The 9,511-nt window shown below is 44.7% G+C and overlaps 1 pseudogene; it reads right to left on the bottom strand.

Annotated features, from left to right (window-relative positions):
- LOC123171234 (tyrosine N-monooxygenase-like) lies at positions 1-9,127 on the bottom strand (annotated as a pseudogene).
- Between the last annotated feature and the right edge of the window lie 384 nt (positions 9,128-9,511).

The raw sequence follows: 9,511 nt of genomic DNA, 5'->3' as shown, positions 1-9,511 counted from the left end.
ATCCGAAGATGATTCTTCCTCCTCTTCATTTTCAAGCGCCGCATCGTCATCGGGAGCTCGGATGGTGTTCATAAGATCTCCAATGGGAAAAAGCGAAGGTATGTGAGGCACACCGGAAGACATGCGTCCACCCATGTCACCCGGATGTGCACCCGTGCCTCTCATGAGAGACCCAAAACTCATGCCTCCCATGGTAGCTCTAAAGCCACCCATGCCTCCCATGGTAGCTCCGAAGACACCCATGCCTCCCAGCCGCCCATGGTATGTCTGAAGCCACCCATGCCTCCCGTAGGTGCTCCCATTCCTCCCATGGTAGCTCCAAAGCCACCCATGCCACCCATGGCCATGGCTCTTTTTTGGACCAAGACTTCTTCAGGGGAAAGAATGACGTACTCCTTTTGCCTATCATCGAGTTTAGATCTGTCCATAAAGAACAAGTGCTTCTCCCATTTCAATAATCTAGATTGCTCCTCCATGGCCAATTTCTTCTCCTCCAATGCCACCTTCCTCTCCTCGGCATCCACCCTCCTCTCCTCGGCCGCCGCATCTTGGCTCCTTGTCATCATCCTCACCTCGTTTGCTTCCTTCTTCTTCTTCTTCTTCTTCTTCTTCTTCTTCTTCTTCTTCTTCTTCTTCTTCTTCTTCTTCTTCTTCTTCTTCCGTCTTCTTCTTCTTCTTCTTCTTCTTCTTCTTCTTCTTCTTCTTCTTCTTCTTCTTCTTCTTCTTCTTCTTCTTCTTCTTCTTCTTCTTCTTCTTTTTCTTCTTCTTCTTCTTCTTCTTCTTTTCTTTTGCATCTTTCTTGCCTCCATTTGGTCTCTTTGGTTCGGACTAGGCAACCGAGTTTGGTGTAGGGCTTCTCCTGCCGCCATCACTAGATGCCTCCTCCTCCTCCTCATCATCCAAATCAATAGTTGCCTTGCTTTTCTTGCTCTCCTCTTGGTCATCATGGGCCTTCCATTTCTCTTCATCCTTCAACACATTGTAGCAACGGGCCAACACAAATGGTCTCCCTTTCTTGACCTTCCTTTTCTTGGTCTTCTTCTCTTCTCCTTGAAATAAGTTTTATGCAATAGTGACCTACAAACAAAAGAACAAGTTAGCACTTGAAACACCAAAAAAGAAGCATGAACATGGAAGGAACATAAAGACATGACACTTACCCTATCTCTATCATTAATGCCAATTGAGTTTATCGTGTCAACCGCCTTCTCAGGTTGTGACAAATGGCACGCATCATTTGTCACAACATGTGAGTTTTCTCTTTTTTTGTAGATCCGTTTATTGAAAACATTTTATCTCTTAAACCGTGCATCCAAATCTCGAACCGTTTTCACCGTTCGATTCCTTGCGTCGAGATCTTAAAAACTAGATACCATGTTGATAGGTTTTAACGAACTTTTTCTTCATGAATAAACAGGACGAAAAAACCGAACCAAGAGCATGGTTTTTTCCCTTTTCGAAAGAGGCATGGTCGTGCCTCTACCGGAATCACAACCGTGCCTCTCGGGGAAGCAAAACCGTGCCTCTCGGGGAAGCAAAACAATGCCTCTCACGGAAGGAAAAAAACAAAAAAAATGCGTTTTTTCCTTTTTGAAAGAGGCACGGCCGTGCCTCTCGCAAAATCACAACCGTGTCTCTCGCGGAAGCAAAATCGTTTCTCTCGCGGAAGGAAAAAAAACCAGAAAATGCATTTTTTTCGTTTTCGAGAGGCACGGCTGTGCCTCTCGCGAAAGCACAACCGTGCCTCTCGCGGAAGCAAAACTGTGCCTCTCGCGAAAGCACAACCGTGCCTCTCACGGAAGCAAAACCGTGCCTCTCGCGGAAGAAAAAAATGTGCTTTTTCACGCAATTGTTTTTTGAGTTTTTTGGCCTAAAAGCTGCGGAAAACCAAAACGTCGAAAAAACCCCCAAATAAACCATTTAAAAAGCCGAAAACGCGTGCGAAAAATATTAAAATACGAAAGGAGCGTCTAGAGCGCGACATGTGGCAGGGCGGCTGAGAGCGCGCCAAGTGGCGCTGATCGTTGCGAGGCTCCCGAAGGAGCCCTCGTCAACTAGTTGCTCCCTTTTTATTCTGTTGCTTTCGTTGTATTTGGTTCGGCATTTGTTGTGCTGATTTTGTGGTTTTTTCTTCCAAGGTTTGATTCCATTCCGGTATTTCTTGGGCTTTTTGTTGGGTTTTTTTCCTTGAGGTTTTTATTTTTAATTTTTATTTCAGTTTTTTTTTCCTTTTGATTTACTAGCACATATGCCCGTGTGTTGCAACGCGGGACAAACATTAGTCTTTATCATCAAAATTAATTGCAAGAAATAAAAAATCCGTAGAGAGAGAGGTATCTCCCTGGTGGCACGGGCTTTGGTGGACACCTCGGCGTGTCATCACCCATGATTTCATGTTTCGTGAGTGTGGCAACGAGCTGGTCGTATGCGTCAAGTGTGAAAATTGCGAGTTCCTCCTCGTCCTTAAATGCCTTCTCGGTCTACCCCACCCATCTGCTTCTCGCCTTTCGTGTAAATTATAATGATTTAGCCCACGAGTCCTTCAATTATGCACCATGCACATCGGCATGAGTTTGCAAGTTTAATCACGTCTTTATTTCTTCCATTGGCCCATAATAGTCTTGAATCTTTAATCGGGTCTTCATTTCTTTCATTGGCCTACAATCTCAGATATTTAGTTGGGTTTTCACTAGTTCCATTGGCCCATAATCACAGATCTTTAATCGTGTCTGTATTGCTTTCATTGGCCTATAATCTCAGATCTGATCACCCTCGAAATGTGCATCCTCATTGCATACCTCACTCTCTGAGTTTTTTAATGTTTTAGGCTGCTTATTGATTCCATGGCAATTTGTAGCGTATATAAAACTTGTAGGATTAAAAGTAAGAAAACTATGTGGTACTATTTAATTGATGAACCAAAATAGAAAGACTATTATAGGCTGCTATGCTGCCCCGCCTGGGACTTGGGCCGGAAGAAACAACTCAAATGGAGTTGCCCTATATGCGCCGACCTACTTTCATCCTTCGTTGGTGATATAAAGAGCATCATCTTGTATACATTTAATCTCTATTTGTCCAAAATTAATACTAGATGGGTGGTTGTTTGCCTATCACGTACTGTTCCAATGCTTTGGACAAGCCTAGGACGATCCAGCGGCGCATGAAAGAAACCGGCTCGCTCGTACGTGCAACAGACAAAACCAAAATAGCTAGCATACGTGAAAATCAATCGAAGTGGAACGAAACAAAGCGAGACGAAAAAAAGAATATTTCCTTCCTTTATTAGTAAGTATAGATTCATCAAAAAAATAGCTAGCGTACTCGCCATATCGGTGATTCATAGCTCGTTATTTGCTCAACAATGCATGAGAGGGTAGAGGTGCACTGGAAGACGTGGCTCAGCATGTAGCACTAGCGGCTTCTCTATGAAGAGGTCGTGCTTGGACTCGCTGAGATTGATGGCCGACACCCCAGCCGGTTTGGTCCAGGTGAAGCCATGCAGGAGCCTGCCAAAGAGCATGACACTCATGGTTGTTCCTAGTGATGCCGCGATGCATCCCCGCCGTCCGGTGCTGAAGGAGATGAACCGCAATTCGCTCTCAGTAAGCACCACATTGATGTTGTCTCCCATATGGCGCTCCGGCTTGAAGCGGAGTGGTTCATCCCAGACGGTGGGGTTCCGGCCCAGGGCCAGCCGGCTGAGGATGACGTTGCTACCCTTGGGCACGCGGTAGCCCGCAACAATGGTGTCGGCAATCGCGACGTGCGGCAGGTTGAAGGGAGCGATTGGGTGGAGGCGAAATGCCTCACGTATGCACGCCTTGAGATAGTTGAGCTGCATGATGTCCGACTCTTGCACCAGTCGCTCGCGACCGACCACCCGGTCCATCTCCTCCACCGCCTTGGCCAGCAATTCTGGGTTGTTCACCATCTCCGCCAGCGCCCACTCCACTGCGTTTGACGGGTTATCTATGGACGCTAATATTATGCCCTGCATGCATTCCATGGAGATAAATGTAAGTTATTACAATTTATACCTTTGCATAAAGAGAGATTACATTGAATAATTGGAATTTAAATACAGTTTAAGTTGAAATCACATCAAAATGGTAGAAAATTACAATAATGCTATATTTAAACTATTAATTCATAATTTCTTATTCTATTGTTTCCATTTTCTAACACCTGCGAAATACGGTATAAGATCTAGTATTTAATAGTGTGAGCTATTACCTTTTCTCATGGATGACGTATTAGTACCTTGTAGGACTATGAGGCAATTGGTCACTAAATTCAATCTAGGCCCTTGAACCATCTTAAAATTTCTCATTAATTAATATTTTGCTTACCTTGGACTGTGCTTTGACCTCATCGATGCTGAGCAACGGCTTGCCATCACCGTCGGCGAGCGTGATGAGAACGTCAAGGAAGTCCTGGACCCCGTCCTGCCTCTCGCTGTTGTTCCACTGCCTCCAACGGTCTTCGATGACCACGTCGTGCAGTCTATCCACTTTTGTGTTGGCCTCCTTAATAATTTTCTCGTGGCCGTCGAGATCTAGGCCAAGTAGACACGGGAGGTAGTCGTTGCCGCAGAACGCGAAGGTGAACCCTAGGAGGGCGAAGGAAGCGTCCATGTGCTCCACCTCCATCGGCCCCGGCCCGCCGTCCGGCTGAGGCTCCCCGAAGTACCGTTGGCCGAAGACAAGCCGGCGGATGACGTTGCCGCAGTAATGCCGCGCGACGTGCCTGACATTGACGTTGGCTAGTCCCGACGTTGAAGATGACAACCGCCCGGCGGTGAGGTTGTAGATGTAGCGCGTCAAGTTGTCAGCTTCGTCGGCGCGCTTGTCATGGAGCCACTTGTGACGGGAGGGGCAGATGATCTCAGAGGTGAGCACCTTGCGCATCTTCATCCACTGGTCGCCGAACGGTGAGAGCACGGCGTCCTTGTACCCGCTGCTGATGGCGCCGGAGGCGAAGGTGAGTGGGCGGGACGAGAAATTTTTGTCCTGCTTCTTGAGCACCTCCCTCGCGATCTTGGGACATGTGATCGGGACCACGTGGACGCCGCCAAGGCGGAAGCAGGTGATGTCGGTGCCCATATCCTTCATCACGCGATGGATCCAACGGAACGCCGGCTTGTTGACCACCATCTCGGGCAGGCTACCCACCACTGGCCACGGCCATGGCCCCGGCGGAAGTGGAAGCGGCACCATCGCTGATGAGCACGTGCCACATCGGACCTTGCTCTTGGTAATGACAAGGTATATGAGCATTATTATGATGAGCAGCTGGGACACAACAAAGCAGCAGCAAGCCAGGATTGTGGAGACTGCTGCTTGCAGAGTGCACACAGGTTTGCGAGGTAGCTACCCTTGTTATCGTTGAGTAGGGAAGCCAACTTTGCTCTCCGTGTTGCTCTGCCCATGAGGGCGAGACCCCTCTATATATGTTACCTCCGTCCCAAAAAATTGGCTTAGATTTATTAAATACGAAGGTATTTACGTATCTAACACTAAAACATGTCTAGATATATTCCTCATGTGTGGATCGATCGTTTACCACATTTATCACATGGCATTTCAAATGTATTAATCTTGAACTAATAATAATAATTGTCTACAGAATGAAAATTCTTCTATTCGTAGATTGTCTTATATTTATTTAGATATGAAGGATGATACTAATAATAATAATTGTTTATCCAAACGTAGTCAAAACAGAAAAAAACTTCTATTTATGGATTGCCTTATATTTATCTAGATACGAAGGCTAATACTAATAATAATAATTGTCTATCCAAACTTCATCAAAACAGAATAAAAATCTTCTATTTATAGATTGTCTTACTTTATCCAGATACGAAGGATGATATTAATAGTAATGATTGTCTATCCAAAAGTAATCAAAATACAATAAAACATCTCCTATTTGTAGATATTGAGAGTACTTATCCGAAAACTAACCATAATTGTCTTTCAAAAGTATTTCAGATGCCAGGATGATGGACCATATGGGCAGCTTTTGGTTTGAAGAGATGGTCGGACCATGCATCCGGGATTCAATGAGATGCTACGTCGACACCTCCCATTTAGCGCTGTATGCGCCATCGAACGATGGAGCGCGTAACCCCCGCTCCCCCGCACCGCCTCATGGGCTAGCCCATGTGTGGGTAGGGAAAGCCGAAGCATCTTTTTTTTTGCTTTTTAAAAAAAAAATTCCATTGTAAAACTAATTCAGGATTTCAATATAGCTACAACTTGTGAAATGTACATGAATTCGTAAAATAGTTGATGATTTGAAAGAAATGTTCGTGAAATGATAAATGCTGACGGAATTAAAAAATGTTCACCAAATTCCAAAACATTTCTTGAATTCAAAAAATGTTTGTTATTTCGAAGGAATGTACGTGTTTTTGAATTTGATGAACATATTTTGAACATCGATAAACAAATTTGGCATTTTATGAACATATTTTTTATTTGATGAACAAAATTTGTATTCAAGAACATTTTTTGAAAAAATTATGAAGAAAATTTGAATTTGATGAACAGATTTGTAATTCAGTGAACAAATTTTGAATGTGATGAACATTTTTTGAAAACAATGAACAAAAAAAGAATCCGATGAACATTTTTTTAGTTCGATGAACAAATTTTGAATTTTTATGAACATTTTCTAAATCTGATGAACAAAAAATTGAATTCGATGAACATTTTCTGGATTGTTGAACATTTTTTTTACATGGTTGAACATTTTTAGAATTCGATGAAAAAAAGGTGTTAACGAATTCAAAAATAAAAATGGCCAAAAATAGTCAAAAAGTGAAGAGGAAGAAAATAGAAAATAAAATGTAAAAGAAAAAAATAAGAAAAGGAAAAAGGAAGAAAAAAATGAAAGAACAAATAAGAAAAGAAACTAAACATTTAAAAGAAAAGAAAAACGAAAAACTAATATAGAAAACATAAAAAAACCAAAAAACCGGTTTTGGGATGGTTCTAGAACCTTCCGAAAACCGGTGGCAAAATAAACCGCAAAACGGGCCGGCACATATGCTAAACGGGGAGCCCGACCAGGGGGGGGGGGTTGCGTGCTATGTTGCTAGCGGGCGACCTACGTGCTGTATAGGATCCAGCTGGTACATCATGCATGGGACATGCATGCACGACGCAGGGAACAAGGGACTCATGGGCCTCCTTGTAGCAGGTTAAAAGATGTGTCCAAGCACGTGCAGAACTGGGCACGTACGTACTGACTTTGGTTCGGTGTGGCTTGAAAAAGACCTGCATGAGCTCTACGACAGGGAAGAAGTGATGCAGCGGCCAGAGGGGCGACCGCAACACCAAGTTCTTGCAGAATAGGGCATCACATAGGCGCCGTAAAAACACGATTCTAAGAGCATCTCTAACAGGTGCGCAACCGCACGACCCGCACAAACTTTTTTACAACGTCGAAATAGCGTTTATTGCGTGAAGCAGCGCGCTGGCTCCAGCAGCCGCAGTAAAATATGGCACGCGCGAGCAGGTCCAGAAGGCGCGCTAATTTACCGAGCGCGCGACTAGCCGGCGCTTGCAAATATGATTTTCACATGCCCATTTTACAGTATATATGATGATGTTTCAATCATTAAACAAATGTGCAAAACAAAGACATCGCGTAGTTCACTTGCACGGCATAGTTCAAAATCACCCAACCAAGTTCATGACAAATAAAAGTTTGCACAAACAAATGGCACATCAACAATCATGCCACATCACTCATCATCGTCCTCTTCTTCCTCCGATTCTTCCTCCTCATCCGAAGATGATTCTTCCTCCTCTTCATTTTCAAGCGCCGCATCGTCATCGGGAGCTCGGATGGTGTTCGTAAGATCTCCAATGGGATAATGCGAAGGTATGTGAGGCACACCGGAAGACTTGTGTCCACCCATGTCACCCTGAGGTGCACCCATGCCTCCCATGAGAGACCCAAAACTCATGCCTCCCATGGTAGCTTTGAAGCCACCCATGCCTCCCATGGTAGCTCCAAAGACACCCATGCCTCCCAGCCGCCCATGGTAGCTCTGAAGCCACCCATGCCTCCCGTAGGTGCTCCCATGCCTCCCATGGTAGCTCCAAAGCCACCCATACCACCGATGGCCATGGCTCTTTTTTGGACCAAGACTTCTTCAGGGGAAAGAATGACGTACTCCTTTTGCCTATCATCGAGTTTAGATGTGTCCATGAAGAACAAGTGCTTCTCCCATTTCAATAATCTAGATTGCTCCTCCATGGCCAATTTCTCCTCCTCCAATGCCACCTTCCTCTCCTCGGCATCCACCCTCCTCTCCTCGGCCGCCGCATCTTGGCTCCTTGTCATCATCCTCACCTCGTTTGCTTCCTTTCGTGCCTTCACAATAGTTTCCATAGCATTCTTTAAATTCTTCTTCTTTTGCATCTCTTTGGTTCGGAGTAGGCAACCGAGTTTGGTGTAGGGCTTCTCTTGCCGCGATCACTTGATGCCTCCTCCTCCTGCTCCTCATCATCATCATCCAAATCAATAGTTGCCTTGCTTTTCTTGCTCTCCTCTTGGTCATCACGGGCCTTCCATTTCTCTTCATGCTTCAACACATTGTAGCAATGGGCCAACACAAATGGTCTCCCTTTCTTGGTCTTCTTCTCTTCTCCTTGAAATAAGTTTTATGCAATAGTGACCTACAAACAAAAGAAGAAGTTAGCACTTGAAACACCAAAAAAGAAGCATGAACATGGAAGGAACATAAAGAAATGACACTTACCCTATCTCTATCATTAATGCCACTTGAGTTTATTGTGTCAACCGCCTTAAGTGCCGCCGCCCACCTTTGATAATATTTGTTGATTGTCGACCACCGGGAGCGAAGAGATCTACCCGTGCGGTCAATTCCACTCTTATTGTGTAAATCAAAGTGCTCCTTCATCCGGTCCCAATATGCATCTCTACTGTGGTCCCCTCCAACGTTGGCATCCATAGACACATGCAACCTTGTATTGCATAGCAAGATGTCTTCGTCCATGGTGTAGTTGCCCGCTCTTCCTTTTGGTGCATCGATGATACCCTCACCATCCTCGTCCACCTCCCACTCAACATGATCATCTTCATGCATTTCATTGGTTTGAGACCAATGAGAATTGTTGGAGCCAACCACTAGTGCAGAATTGGGATATTGTCTCGGTTCGTAAGGGCCTTTAGTGCTGGTTCTGCAACCGGCACTAAAGGGTGGGGACTAAAGACCCCCCTTTAGTCCCGGTTCAACACGAATCGGGACCAAAGGCCCACTACGTGGCATGAGCTCGCACCGGGAGGCTGGGTGCCTTTAGTCCCGGTTGGTTACACCAACCGGGACTAAAAGGTTTAGGGGTTTATGATTTATTTTTCCTTTTAGTTTTGTGTTTTCCATTTAATTCTTTTTCATTTCAAACATATTTTACGCTACTACATATTGTACACGTTATGCATATATATATATATAAATAGAATTTCTCATAGA

The sequence above is a fragment of the Triticum aestivum genome, chromosome 7D, assembly GCF_018294505.1.
Source record: "Triticum aestivum cultivar Chinese Spring chromosome 7D, IWGSC CS RefSeq v2.1, whole genome shotgun sequence".
Lineage (NCBI taxonomy): Eukaryota > Viridiplantae > Streptophyta > Magnoliopsida > Poales > Poaceae > Triticum > Triticum aestivum.
The sequence above is the reverse complement of the archived record's forward strand: the minus strand, read 5'-3'. Positions and strand labels throughout refer to the sequence as shown.